Genomic DNA, 16493 nt, shown 5'->3' with positions numbered 1-16493 from the left:
CATTCAAGCCTGAGAGCCACCTGAAATCCAATTAACAACGAAATGAGTTGTGAACCCAATGCATAAAAGATGTACATTCAATTAAAGTAGATTTATAAGATAATTCTCAAATCCTAACCAACCCTTTCGAAACCATTTTTTTTGAAGACAAAAATTAGTAGTCGACTTAAAAACAAAAATTGGAGTCGCCACTGATCTTTTATTGAGGTGTGATCAGACCACTTTGAAATCGATTATAGGTCTACGAACTTTGAGAAAATAGGTTCGGGAGTCAGTTACGCACGAGGATGGGTTAGCACCCTCGTAACGCCCAATATTGGTACCGAATTGATTGTTTAATTTCTTAGTGTCAAAATTTTGAAATGATTTCAAAATACAATCCTTTTAACTTTGAATAAAATGAATTACATGATAAGACACTCTTATTTCAAAGAAATAAAATGCCAAACCTAGTGAGTTAGGGCGCAACGTTTTTAATCTTCAAAATTAAGTTTATCTTTTAACTCCTTAAAACCTATGCATTTTGAGAAGGATATCTAGTTATTTGGGTCAAATGAAAAATCAAAACCTAGTAAGTAGGGTTCAGTTTCCCAAAATTCCTAAATACCGAATATTACCTTTATTGATAACACTCTAGAATTACGTATTTTTATTTATTAATTATATATTTATTCTGAGTATGATCCTGTTAAATTGAGCTATTTATGATCTTTTATCTCATAGGGACTAAATTTGAGGCAAAAGTAAAATTAAGGGCCAAAAGCGTGAATTTAGAAATAAAATGGGTCAATGTGCGACACAAGGAAAAGTTGGTGCCAAAAGTGCAAGCATGGAGGACACAAGGGTTGATATGCAAAAAGAAGAGATTTTATTCTATTAAAACTCTATTTTAATTATATTAGGATAATTAATATTGAGATAATTATTAAGGATTATTTTTAGGATTTTATTTTATTTATCTTTATTTATCTTCAATTAAATGTATTTATCTTTTAAGAATTTAAGTAGGATTAGACTATCTCCCCTAGAACTATAAATATGGGTTGAAGTGACTCAAAAGAGATCCATCTTTTATTTATTTCCTGTAAACACTCTCTCCCCAAAAGTCTAGGCTTTTGTTCTTCTCATATTTCTTTTCAATAAAATCTTCATTTTATTTTATTTATTTTCTTTTCCACCACAATCATGAGCCACTAAACCCATCTAGCCAAAAGTTGTCAAAAATCCCCAAAAGGGTTCATGAGGCTTAGAATCCGTACTTAGCCTTCTCAACTAGTATTCATTGTTTCTCTGCACTATGGGGCTGACGCTTCCGTCTATGTCCCTTAAGAAGTAAGCTTTTCAACGTATGCAAAGGCGGCCGCTTTGTATGTTTTGGGAAGGTTGCACAGTCGATTCGTTAGCTTACTGCGTCAGAGGTTGGTGAGCCCAAGAGACAAAATGGCGTGGGATTCGCCCTTGAGAATCGTTGATCTAGCATAAGACGATCCCACAGAAGCGATTGCTGGCTAGAGTCAGGTTCCACCAAATCGTAAGTCTAAATCCTTGGAGCTAGTGGTTGTAGGCGTCTTTTTCCACTATAACTGGCTTATTCGGTTTGGGAATGATCATCTAAAAGCTGAGGATTGAACCCAAGGCGGAACGAGACAACTGGAGGCTGGAATCTCCCCTAAGAATTTTCTTTCTCTCAACTCTATTTTTAATTTCTCAAATTTTCGATTCAATATTCTTAATTATGTTTTTATTTTATTTTTTGTTTCCAGATCCAAACCTCTAATTCTGTTATTTTTTTATTTTCAGGAACGCAGGTTTCTTATGCAAGATATTGTTTCCAGATCCCCTTTTACTATTCTTTTTCATTATTTACTAGGGATAGGATATTTTTGGTGCTTTCAACGAACGCATCAAATTTTGGCGCCGTTGCCGGGGACTGGCAATGTGCTAATCTTGTTTTTTTATTTCTTATGACCAGATCTGCTCCAGGTACTCTTGCGTTCGATTCAGAAATTGAGAAGATTGCTAGAGCCAATCGCAAGGAGACAAAGTTACAGAAAAAGCAGTCAGCGGTGGTTGGACTCAAAGTAATCCACCGCTAGAAATCGAAGTCGACGACGAAGCTGAGTCTAGGGTTAACGAAAACCCTACTCGAAAACTTGAAAGCGAAAAAGTAGAAGTCGACTCACCAGAAGAAGTGCTTAACACTAGGGTTAACGAAAACCCAAATTTAGCACACCAACCAATGGCTCAAACGATTCGGCAACTGGCCGAAGCTCCGACAGAACAACCGCCGTTGTGCATCGTGTTTCCTACTGTGGATACTGATTTTGAGTTGAAGTTAGGTTTAATCCAGTTACTGCCAACTTATCGTGGGTTGCAAAATGAAAATCCCCACAAGCATCTGAAAGAATTTCATATGGTTTGTCTTAGAATGAAACCTCAGGGGGTAACTGATGAATGGTTATTTTATTTACCCCCTGGATCTATTACAACTTGGGCTAACCTATCTCATTTGTTTCTGAAAAGGTTTTTTCCTGCGTCTCGAGTAGCTGAGCTAAGAAGAGAAATCGTTGGAGTAAGGCAAAAAGAAGCTGAGTCCCTTTATGATTATTGGGAGCGGTTTAAGAAGTTATGTGCAAGCTACCCACAACATGGTATAACGGAGAAATCTCTCATCCAATATTTTTACGAAGGTTTGAAGCCCATGGAGATGAATATGGTAGACGCTGCTAGTGGAGGACCATTGGTTAACATGACTCCCCAACAAGCGAGAGACTTGATCTCCACGATGGCTGCAAATTCTCAGCAGTTTCGAGCTAATACTGAACCCCCTAGAAGGGTTCTAACTTAAGTTATGGGGCCAATCTATGAAATAACCAGCCATACTAAAATTGGTTTTCGCAACAACCGCAAGGTTCGGGTAATTTTCTAGAAACCATGGTCAATAAGTTAGCAGCTAATGTTCTTGATTTTCAACAGCAAACTCTTAATTTCCAAAAAGAGACGAAGGATTTCCAACAGAAAACTAAGGCATCCATCAGAGAGTTGACCACATTGATCGAGAAATTAACCTCTCAAGGGAAGCTGCCGTCACAAACAGAACCAAACCCTAGACAAAATGCAAATGTAGTGACGTTACGAAGTGGAAAGGTACTGGAATCGATTCCTGACAGGAATCTTACCCAAGAAATTGCCCAGGAAAAACTCGAAAAAGACGAACAAGTCCGACCGAAGCCTCTATTTCCTAAAATTCAACCTCCATTTCCAGAACGATTCAACCAATGTCGAAGAGGTAAAGAAGACAAGGAAATCCTCGAAACATTTAGGAATGTCGAGATCAACATTCCCCTGTTGGACGCCATCAAGCAAATATCATGGTATGCTAAATTTCTTAAAGAACTTTGCACCAACAAGCGAAAATTAACAAGTAATGAAAGGGTGAATGTTGGTGAGAATGTATCCGCAGTGTTACAGCGAAAAATGCTGGCAAAATGCAAGGATAGTGGCATGTTTGCAATACCATGCAAAATAGGCCATTTGAGAATTAAAAAGGCTATGTGTGATCTAGGGGCTTCTATAAATGTAATGACGTATTCTATGTATGAATCACTTAATGCGGGTTTTTTGACAAAAATAGGTGTTATCATTCAATTGGTGGTCAGGTCTATTATGCATCCAGAAGGAGTCCTCGAGGATGTTCTGGTAAAAGTTAACGAGCTTATTTTCCCTACAAATTTTTATGTGATCAAAATGGAGGGATAGCACTCTTAGATCTTCAGATCTCCTGCTGGGTCGACCGTTCCTTAGTACAGCTAGTACTAGAATTGATGTTCGAAGTGGAACTCTCACGATGGAGTTTGATGGGGAGATTGTAAAGTTTAATGTCTATGACGCCATTAGCCATCCAAGCGAAATCTTGAGCGTAAATCGTATCGACATAATTGACTCTTTGGTGGAAGAGAATTTTGAGTCAATTTATGGAGATAATTCTAAACTTGATGAATTTGAATTTGTTAATAAGTTATTATCTCCAAATACTAAACTGTTACCTTCTGTTATACAGGAGACAGAGTTGGAGTTGAAACCACTTCCTGAGCATCTGAAATATGTATTTTTGGGGAAGGTAATACCCTACCAGTCATAATCTCCAATAGACTCTCCATACTTGAAGAGGAAAGTTTGGTTCATATACTAAAAAGTCATAAGGAGGCAATTGGCTGGACCATTGCAGACTTAAAAGGGATAAGCCCTTTGATGTGCACACACAAGATCTACTTGGAGAAAGACACGAAATCGAGGCGAGAGGTGCAAAGACGGCTAAATCTGAATATGATAGAGGTAGTAAAAAAGAAAATAATCAAGCTTCTGGACGCTGACGTAATTTACCCTATTTCTGACAGTAGGTGGGTAAGTCCGGTTTAAGTCGTGCCTAAGAAAACGGGCGTGACAGTAAAGAAAAATGTTGAAGGTGACTTGGTACCTACCCGAGTACAAAATGGGTGGCGTACATTGATTACAGGAATTTGAACTCATACAGTAGAAAAGATCATTTCCCTCTTCCTTTTATAGATCAAATGCTTGAAAGATTAGCTGGAAAAACTCACTTTTGTTGTCTTGATGGATACTCAGGTTTCTTTCAAATTCCAGTCGCACCGGAGGACCAAGAAAAGACCACTTTTACATACCCATTCGGTACATTTGCGTACAAAAGGATGCCATTTGGTCTTTGAAATGCACCGGCCACCTTCCAAAGATGCATGATGAGTATATTTTTTGAATATGTGAAAAAAATTATCGAAGTTTTTATGGATGATTTTACTGTATATGGGAGTTGTTTTGATGAATGCCTTAAAAACCTAAAGATAATTCTGAGTAGGTGCATAGAATTTAAACTTGTCTTGAATTATGAAAAGTATCCTTTTATGGTAGACAAGGGTTTAATTCTGGGACATGTTGTTTCATCTAAAGGAATTGAGGTCGATAAGACCAAAATTGATATTATAAATTCTTTGCCTTATCTCTCTACTGTGAGGAAAATTCATTCTTTCCTTGGCCATGCAGGGTTTTATAGGTGCTTCATAAAAAACTTCTCGAAGGTAGCTGAACCACTGTGTGAGTTGTTGCAGAAGGATAGGAAATTTGAGTTTGACCCAAAATGTAATGAGAAATTTGATACACTCAAGAAAAAGTTAGTCTCCGCTCCTATAGTGCAACCACCAGATTGGAAATACCCATTTGAAATTATGTGCGATACCAGAGAGCGCAGTGTAGGAGCCGTGTTAGGCCAAAGGATAGACAAAGAACCATGTTATGCCTCGAAAACCCTAAATACTGCGCAGAGCAACTACACCACTACAGAAAAAGAACTCTTAGCCGTTGTATTTGCTTTAGACAAATTTTGACCTTATTTATTGGGATCTAAAGTAAATATTTTTTCTGATCATGCAGCCTTTAGGTACTTGATCTCGAAGAAGGAAGCAAAACCGAGGCTCATTAGGTGGATTTTGCTACTCCAAGAATTTGACATCGAGATTCGAGACAAAAGGGGATGCGAGAATTTAGTGGCTAGCCATTTAAGCAGAATAAGAGTAGCTTTTGACGACTTCCCTATTAAGGAAGAATTCCCTGATGAGAGCCTATTCTTGACCAAGGTACGTCTCCCATGGTATGCAGGTATAGTAAACTTTCTAGCCACAGGATCATTACCCACTGAGTTAGCACGTTCTACGAGGTACAAGCTCAGACACAATGCTCGATATTACATTTGAGACGACCCATACTTGTGGAAACACTTTTCAGACCAGATAATATGAAGATGTGTTCCAGAAACTGAGGTAACTTCTATACTTAATTTTTGTCATGCTGAAGCTTGCGCAGGTCACTTTGGCCCTAAATAGACCGCTCATAAGGTGTTAGAATGTGGGCTATATTGGCCTATAATTTTTTGAGATGCATATAACTTCTGTATGTCTTGTGATAGGTGCCAACATACAGGTAACATCACTAAACGAAATCAAATGCCCCTTTCCCCGATTCATGTATGCGAAATCTTTTATGTATGGGGCATCGATTTCATGGGCCCATTTATTTCTTCATTTAGCAATGTATATATAATTCTTGCAATAGACTACGTTTCTAAATGGGTAGAAGCAAAGCCTACTCACAATGATAATGCCAAAACTGCTAAGGAGTTTTTAAAACGAACTATTTGTTCCAGGTTTGGCACACCTCGATCCCTAATCAGTGGTCGTGGCACCCACTTTTGCAATAAGGTCACGGAGGCACTGTTGGCAGAATACAGAGTCCACCACCGTATAGCTACGGCTTACCATCCCCAAACGAACAGTCAAGCCGAGGTCTCAAACAGGGAAATCAAGACTATTTTGGAGAAAATAGTTCGTCCTAACCGAAAGGATTGGAGCCTTCGGCTAAATGACGCACTTTGGGCCTATCGGACTGCGTATAAGGGACCAGTTGGTATGACCCCGTATCGACTTGTTTTTGGTAAAGCTTGCCACCTTCTAGTCGAATTGGAACATAAAGCTTATTGGGCCGTTCGACAATGTAACATAGAGTTAGAACCCGTAGGAAAGGCAAGGAAATTAGACATCCAAGAGTTAGAAGAAATTCGCACTGATGCCTATGAAAATGCTCACACTTACAAAGACAAGACAAAGTTGTTTCACGAAAAGAGAATAGCTCAGAAGCATTTTTCGGTAGGACAAAAATTTTTACTTTATAACTCCATGTTAAAGTTATTCCCAGGTAAGCTTCAATCACGATGGCAAGGACCTTTTATTGTTACTAAAGTGTTTACACATGGAGCAGTTGAAATAGAGAGTGAAGAATCTAGAAAGCGGTTCGTAGTCAATGGCCAACGGTTGAAGCCATTTTATGAGAATTTTCAAGCTCACACGGTTGAGAAAATCCACTTGGAACCACTATAGAACCAATAACGGCGTCGAGCTAACGACGTTAAACAAGTGCTTGTTGGGAGGCAACCCAATTTTATTTTTATTTTTTATTTTTTCTTTACTTTATTTATTACTTTATTTTATTTTATTTTACTTATTTGGATATTAATAAATTTTCCTTCTTTTGCTTAGATAAAACAGAGCAAAAATGAAAAGAAAACTGTTGAGCAACTCTTAGAGCGCATTGAGCCCCAACTTGAAACATTTGGCCAGCAACTAACCGAGCTCATTGCCATTATATACGATCGACATAAACAATACAGGGACTTTTTCTAAAATTTTGTACCTATTTATTTCTTTTCATCCACATTGAGGACAATGTGCTTTCAGTAGGGGACGTACTCTTCGTTATTACTATTATATTCTGCTGTGATTTTGGTTGTTGTTGCTGTTGCTGTGATTTTTTGGCTGGTGTTTCTTCTTGAGGCTCCATTTTGTCCATATTTATTTTTTTAGAACTTCCTGCCTCTTTTGATGCCCATGATTTTTACCAAGAATTGCCTACTGTTTGACCTACAAGCATGATTCTTGTTTTCTGAGAAAATTACGGATTTTCCATAATTGATGCCGTCTCCACTGTTTTATTCTTATTAGGCTAAAAATAATTGTGATTCATAAAGTTAACTTTATCTTGCTTTTCGTAAAATTGATCAAGTTTAATACAAAGTGGACACTTAATATGTTTGCATGCTAAAATATGTTGATGACTACTAAGGTAATTACTGAAACTTATTTTTGACACTTGATTTTTTTTTCTCTAAAGTCCTCATAAAAAAAGTTATTATTAAAATATCGTTTAATGTTTTCGTGGTTATGAGTGCAGCTTAAAAACGTGGTGATCGAAAGTAACCGGGGTAGGGTGTTTGGGTTGTCATCCTATTTCGCGTCAAAAGGTTGTGTGACGTGTTAGGTAAAACTCCGCTAACCGAATTAATTTTAAGAACATGTTAAATGAGTAAAAGGTGGGGTGCTTGGTGTCATCTCTCTTAGCGTCAAAAGGTTCGATGTGTTCTTAAGAAAAATTATAATAAATTAGGAGTTTTTCAATTTGAAAGTAAGGGGTGGGGTGCTTGGTGTCATCTCTCTTTGCGTCAAAAGGTTCAGTATATTCCTAAAGCAGAAAAAAATAGAAAAAAAAAGAAAAAAATATAATAATTTGGGGACTAAAGGAGGGAGCAAATAGGGTGTATTGGTAGGTTTGGTAATTTACCTTATTTTCATTAAATAATTCAAGTCGATTCTAATTTTTGTGTGTATTAGATGGAAAACTTTTTCTGTTTTACTTAAAGCAAGCTTAGGGTTTTCTTTATTTTTCATATGCATTTTTGACTGATTTTTATAAAAATTTGGAGTGGTATTTCTTTCATGGCAGAATCTAACTTTCACAGTAGATAGGAACAATGCTTTAGGGCAAGCATGGGCCAAGTAGGGGGAATTTGATAACACTCTAGAATAACATATTTTTATTTATTAATTATATATTTATTCTGACTATGATCCTGCTAATTTGAGCTATTTATGATCTTTTATCTCATAGGGACTAAATTTGAGGCAAAAGTAAAACTAAGGGCCAAAAGCGTGAATTTAGAGATAAAATGGGCCAATGTGCGACACAAGGAAAAGTTGGTGCCAAAAGTGCAAGCATGGAGGACACAAGGGTTGATATGCAAAAAGAAGAGATTTTATTCTATTAAAACTCTATTTTAATTATATTAGGATAATTAATATTGAGATAATTATTAAGGATTATTTTTAGGATTTTATTTTATTTATCTTTATTTATCTTCAATTAAATGTATTTATCTTTTAGGAATTTAAGTAGGATTAGACTATCTCCCCTAGCACTACAAATAGGGGGTGAAGTGACTCAAAAGAGATCCATCTTTTATTTTTTTCTGTAAACACTATCTCCCCAAAAGTCTAGGCTTTTGTTCTTCTCATATTTCTTTTCAATAAAATCTCCATTTTTATTTTATTTATTTTCTTTTCCACCACAACCATGAGCCACTAAACCCATCTAGCCAAAAGTTGTCAAAAATCCCCCAAAAGGGATCATGAGGCTTAGAATCCGTACTTAGCCTTCTCAATGAGTATTCATCATTTCTCCACACTACAGGTCTGACGCTTCCGTCCATGTCCCTTAAGAAGTAAGCTTTTCAACGTATGCAAAGGCGGTCGCTTTGTTTGTTTTGGAAAGGTTGCACAGTCGGTTTGTTAGCTTACTACGTCAGAGGTTGGCGAGCCCAAGAGACAAAATGAGGTGGGATTCGCAGTTGAGAATCGTTGATCTAGCATAAGACGATCCCACAGAAGCGATTGTTGGCTAGAGTCAGGTTCCGCCAAATTGTAAGTCTAAATCCTTGGAGCTAGTGGTTGGAGGCTGGAATCTCCCATAAAAATTTCCTTTCTCTCAACTCTATTTTTAATTTCTCAAATTTTCGATTCAATATTCTTAATTATGTTTTTATTTTATTTTTTTTTCCAGATCCAAACCTTTAATTCAATTATTTTTTTTATTTTCAGGAACGCAGGTTTCTTGGGCAAGATTCTGCCTGGGATTTCACAGAACAAGATATTGTGCAAATCCAGTCCCTGAGGATTTGACCCTACTTCCCTTTTACTATTCTTTTTCATTATTTACTAGGGATAGGATATTTTTGGTGCTTTCAACGACCGCATCAAATTTTGGCGCTGTTGACGGGGACTGGCAACGTACTAATCTTGTTTTTTTGTTTCTTATGACCAGATCTGCTCCAGGTACTTTTGCGTTCGATTCAGAAATTGAGAAGACTGCTAGAGCCAATCGCATCCCATAGTATTTCAAAATTCCTAAATACCAAATATTGCATTTATTTTTAAAAATCCTTAGTTCGAGGTAGCAAAACGTCATATCCAGTGAGTTAGGATCCAACATTTTGAAATCCCGAAAGGCTTTATTTCAAAACTATACGGTTTTATTATAAAATAAATATTTGGCTATCTAAATTCATCGAAAAGAATTGAAGCCCAGTAAGTTAGGGCACAATTCTCTCGAGAATCGTGAACATCGAGCATTTTGAAAATTTACGAAATAGAATGATTTAATGCCTGAATGAAACATAATCTTTTAAATCATGTAATGTGATTGAATGATAGTGTATATCCTGAAATGATAATTTGTGAAATAAAATGCTTGTTAATGGACAATAAATAAACAAACGATATAAATAAACAAAATAATCTCGCATCGTATTGACAATCTTAAGCTAATGGATTAAAAGCTAATTTTAAAAGAAACACCATGGTAAATAGCATAAATACAATATAACAAGTTTTATGATATAGAAAATGAATAGCAAGAAAGAAAGGAAATTAGAATCAAATAAATTATATATTAAAATAAACGGAGTAAAAAAATATTATATGAAATGTTAATATGTAAATGAACTTTAAAATATACTAAAATAGGTATATTTTTAAAGAAATAAATTAAATATATATAAAGATAGATTTAAACAAATATATGTATTAAACATGTCAACTAAAGAAATTAAGGTTAATGGTTATAATAATGCGAAAGTCATTATATAGAATAAATATAACTGTACACATATATAAAAAATGGTACCATATAAAAAACATTTTAATGCAAAATTTCAAAACATGGAAATATATATAAATATGAGAAATATCGCAAATTTTAGCAATGATATATATAATAATTTAAAAAACGATAATACTTGATGAAGATAATGATATATGATAATTTTAAAATATTTAATACATAAAGTAATTAAAAATAATACACGAAAATAATTTGGAATAGATAATTTTCATAGTGAATTAAAATAACCTATAGAAAATTGATATAATAAGTAAAATAGAAAATAAAATAAAGCAATTTGAAAGTAAATCTTAAAATAAGAAATAAATTAAACTAAATAAAATGGATATATATATTAAAACAGACATTATATACAAAAATTTAAAATAAATAAGTAAAGCAATACACATAGTAAATTACAATGTAATGTATATTAAAGCAATTTAAGGTAAAGTTCAAGGACTAGATCAAAATCAAAACAAATCTAGAAGGTAACAAACATAATTAAAATAAAGGGATGGGCCAAGGTGCAGCACGCAGGCAACATGGGGGATCATATCGGAAATATTCCGCCTCCCAAAACGCAGCGCAGCGACAGAGACCAAAATGAAAGAACTCAAAACAAGCACGGTGAATTTAAAAGAATAACAGATGAAATTGAAGTGGAGAGATAAAATCAAGGGATCAAATGTGCAAATAACCCTTACGAACCCAGAACGCACGGATCTAATCTTGTTCGAGTCGGTCATCGGGTCTCACCCCTAATACGATGTCGTTTTGAAACCATAGAAGCAGGTTAAAACGGCGTCGTCGAACAATTTGTATAAAATTAAAAGAACTAAGACGACCTCAGGCCATTTGAGATGACCGAAAACCTAGCTGCCAGTTGCTAGGAGACCCAACCCTCTCTGTCCTTTCGATCTCCGCCAGACTCCGATTACAACTGAGTAAGCGAAGATCCAGCCACCAAGTAAGTCCCTTGTTTCCTTTCTTTTCTTTTTTATGCGATTAATGAAACCAGAAAGAAAGAACCCACAAAACAACTAAAAGAAAAAAGAAAAATCACCTTAAAAAAATTTAGTCTTTTGCTTTTGATTGATTTCTTTTTAAATTTTCTGATACAATCCGCGTAAAAAACTTACAAAGGCTCTTCCTTTTGTTTTATAGCCGAAAAAAAGAAAATAAAATCAAAATAAAATATACAATTATCCTTTTTCTTTTTACTGCACTATTTTTGTGTCATTTGTAGTTACGGCGTACGGAGGTGCGTGGCGTTGAGGCGTGGTACGTGGCGGTAGCGCATGTGCGAGGGCAGAGGCTGGGTCCTAGTTGCTACAGCACTGAAGCAATATGTGGCTAGGGTTTCTGGTTCTATTCTGGTGTTGGGCCGTATGGTAGTTTGGCTAGGGATTGTATTTGGGTTTGTAATCGGGTTTGGGTTTGGTTAGCTGGGCTAGGTATCCTAGTTTCTGTTTGACACGTTTACAGAGATGCAGACTAGCTGCTAGATTGAAATGCAACAAAGCACCAGATTCATATATATGCATTGTGGCTTAGCCACTGATTCAGAGTAGATTACTTCCTCCTTCACAATATCCCAACCTATGCAAATACAAACTGCAAATATCAACGACATTTGTTTAGTCATTCCAATTCAATTCAAAAATAGATAATACAAATCAGTATTATTAAGAGCCATCATTACACATGCATTTATATAATTCATATCTCAGTCTCAGAGCATCAGATAGTCCTCACATAATTAAATTCAAATCATAAATACATTGTGGATGCCAGTGCTTGTGTTAGACAACACTCAAGGCCTCAAAACTAAGGTCCAGATCCTATTTATATGCCACACGGCCTGGCACATGCCCATGTGCTTGCCCATGTGGCTCACACAGCCTGACACACGTCTATGTTTTCTGTCCGCGTGGTTCTAAATCGTAAATAGTGAGTCACACGGCTTGTACACGACTTGGGAACATGCCCGTGTGGACCAATTTTTAAATTGGAGTAAAACTCTAGCACTACAGGTACACTGGCAGCTTGCTTGGGAATCAATCAAAAAATTATCCGAACGATGAAAGTGTACATCGTCCTATATCTCATCATTAAACGAGGAGGCTAGATCAAAATCATGTTCAAGGATGAACGTACGTCCCTGAATTGTTTGATAAAAAATCGTGGCCTCTTGCTATGCAAATTTAACACCATCGTATTTTGACGACAAAATCGAAGCGGTGTGGGAACGAGATTGTTAACGCATTCTCGGGGGCATTCTTTTAATTTTCGCACTTAAAGTCAATAAAAATAAACTCAATATCCAATGGAAAGCAGTCAATACGTAAATTAAAAACATTAAAATGGAAATAAGAAAAAAAAGTAATAATAAATAAATGGTAAGAAAACTTAAATCGTATTGATTGTTGTAGTCGAATGGATTGAATTGAGAAGTGTCGTGTTCCCTAAGCCAAAATGGTGTAATACTTGCAAAAGAAGAAAACTAACAAAAGGTAAAGTAAAAAAGAAGAAGAAATTGATCAATGAATCGAAGTGTAACCTCTTAAACTCGGCCTAGACGTTATGGTCGAATCGGGAAGGATGCATTCAATTCCTTAATGTTGAACCTACCCTAACGATAGTTAAAAACCTTCAAGTACTCCCTTTTATAATATCGTGGTTTCTATTGTTAGCTTTGGAAAAACGTTCATTTACTTAGTCCAACCATGTTTAGGTCGAATTAGTGAATTAGATGAAGTTAAAAAAAAAACCCAACTATTGGCGTTGCCTTCAAAAATTCATTTTGTTATCTTCTTAGTAGGGGAAATGTACCATTACCAGTCAAATTATTAATTTAGCATATACCATGCATAGTCCATTTCAACATATTTATAAAAAATTGTGTATCGATACCAAATATGCATGTCATACATGCATGAAAAACCCCAAAATCTCAAACAGTCCCAAACCACAATTTAAAGAAACTTTACAATCCAAAACCGAATAATAAAAATAAAATAAGCCTAAAATATAATTAAATTAAAATAATTTTACGAAGTAAAGTCCGAGGTCCTTCGTACGTTCGCATGCCAATTCTGATCCTAAGTTGAGATAGTAAGGTGAGCTTAACAAGCTCAGTGTGAGACTAAACAAGCAAGTATTAAGCATTAATACAAGCAATTTCTTAAAGGTACCAATAGCACAATCAAACATTACCATTAATAATTTCAAATGCACATGTGAGATCCTACCCATACCATCCGCTACACACCATGAGTTCCCCAGAACCCGTCTGCCAAACTCCAATGTATGTGAGGAGCGCTCAAAGTGGTAAAACCACCAATAAACAATAATGCATTAAAACTGCCAAATAAATAATGCGATATAATCGCCAATCCCCTTGGTACTCAAAATGCAGTGCACTGACTACAAATATATGCGGGCTTAATATGCTGTCGGTACTTCACGGAACTCCTCTGTCAATCACAAAATCTCATCCCAATGCACATGCAATATGTCATACAAATTCATACATAATCATATTTCAATACTTTTTACATTTATTCGACATGTTCAACATGTCCTCAATAATCTCATACTTTCAGTAAAAGGAAGTAGTGTTCCAATTTTCAAATTATCATTAAGATGGTATCTATCAATAGCGTTCAATTCACATACTTTACGAATTTTACTGTTTAGCAATAGCAACCTCACATATATATATATATTATAGTAATATTTCATGCATTTAAATCATGCATAAACCTAATATCTCAACATTTCATACCATTCAATCAAACATTCTCATATCCCATAATATAATTATGCATAACAATCTCAATTACACATTCATACAGTCAAACTAGTGGCAACACAACAATCTTTTAAGGCTCGAAACGCACCTGGTTCGACCATTTACAAAAATAAAATTTTGGCTATTAAGTTAAACCAATCAACAAACTAATTTATCAAATATAACATGACATTTATCATTATCAAACAATTTTTACAAGTTTAGGACCTACACCTTATTTTTCGCTTTCTCGCAACACCCTAGTGAATCTTTCAATTTTCCTTATTAAACCTTTATACAATCCTAAACTAAAATTTAGTATAAATTTAATCAATTTACCATTTAACCAACTCTGAATCACCCACTTATGGGTTCAAACCAATGTTCAAATTAATAACTATTTTATGAATTCAAACTAGTTCGATTTCTTAGCATGTATCGATGCGAATTGTACGTACGATCGTTCTTCGGCTTTACGGTTGATTCGGGGTGTTTGGGTCAGCACATAATTCAATAATATACTGGAAAATAAGTAGCTAATAATGATTAAATTCCTTCACTTAATCAACCAATAACCTTTACCATACAACTATGTCGAAACAACAATTAATTTTACGCTTAATTGCACTTACGCTTCTCGATTTTTGAGTTTCGAATGCCCAAATGATCAATAAAGTTTCCCCCTAATTGGCATGTGTTTAATAAATGATTAGAAGGGTTCAAGAACTCAAATTATGGCTGGAATTAAATGGGAAAGATTCAAGAAACAAAACAGCCCCCTAATCTACAAATATGCGCACGCACCACCACCCATGGTGGTTGAAAATTGGGCTGAATTTTAAAATTGTTTGAGACCTCATTAAATACTGGAAAAATACCTTTAAAAACATTTAAAATATCCCAAATTCCAGATCTGGAAATTTTAGTTGTTAATTGACAAGATTATCCAATAAATTGAGGAGAAAAGAGATCTTACCCAAGCCAGTTGAGAGAAACGACAATGACACCTTCTTGGCAATGTTTGGGATTGATTTTGGAGTTCAATATTTCAGATTTAAGGCTAATTTATTTTGGGGGAAATTTGAAGCAATATAGTAAAGAAGATGGTGCACAATCTTGCTGCAAAAAAAGAAGAAGATGGTAAAAGGGGAGGTGTAGACAATGTGAACAATGTAGGAAAAAGGGAAAAGAAAAAAAGTAAAGATAAAGAGAGGGAGAGGAGGTTAGGGACGGCTAACGTAGAAGAAAAAACGATTCAAAGGCTGATTATTTTGATAAAACATTATATTTATACTTAGGTTTACTAGGCTTAGATGGCAACCCACAAAAAAAAGAAGAGAATTTGCAAAAATCAATTTATTTTGTAAGAGTTGAGACTTAAACTTGAGACCTCAAACTAACTTTCATGCTTTTACATTAAATAACTAACCATTAAGTTAATTCTTTATTTTTGATATATATCTACATTTTTGTGGAGCTAAATCTTGGATGTTACACGAAGGAAATTTGAAGGGGAGATTGAGAGAAATTAATAGGGGGAAGAGTTTTTAAAGGTTTAGAATAAATTTTTTGGGGAAATAAGAGAAGGTTTAAGAGTTTTGGTGTATTTAGAGGCTTTAGGTTGCGATATCTGGAACCGGGTATCACGTGACCCAAGTTGGATATTGTGACCCAAGTTGGAACTGGGTATCACTTTTGAAATTTCAAAGGGTATTACGATATCAGGAGGTGGATATTGTGATACCACTGAAGATTTTTGGTCCCTCTCGAAACTATCCAGAAAGTCGCAATATGCCCCATTGGGTATCGCAATTTCACTGAACTAATCCCTAAAAACATGACAAAATCATCAATTTTCATCTCAATCATAAAAAATCAACCTACCAAGTCTAACATTAAACTAATACAATTTAAAATCCAAATCTAAATGTAGGAATTAAATGGAATCCATGCTTAAAAGATCTAATTATTTACAAATCATTGTTCAATTACCATAGGCAGTCAATAACACCACTGAAATGGGGTTTCATCGTTGTCCTCGACACTCAAACACGTCTTTTGTTCAGCGCGCGACTAGAGCCTCTTGAGAGTCGTATCTTCTTCCTTATCCTTAATCATTTCTGGATTCTCTTGCGTGGCCTGC

The sequence above is a fragment of the Gossypium raimondii genome, chromosome 5 (genome assembly GCF_025698545.1).
Source record: "Gossypium raimondii isolate GPD5lz chromosome 5, ASM2569854v1, whole genome shotgun sequence".
Classification (NCBI taxonomy): domain Eukaryota; kingdom Viridiplantae; phylum Streptophyta; class Magnoliopsida; order Malvales; family Malvaceae; genus Gossypium; species Gossypium raimondii.
The sequence above is the reverse complement of the archived record's forward strand: the minus strand, read 5'-3'. Positions refer to the sequence as shown.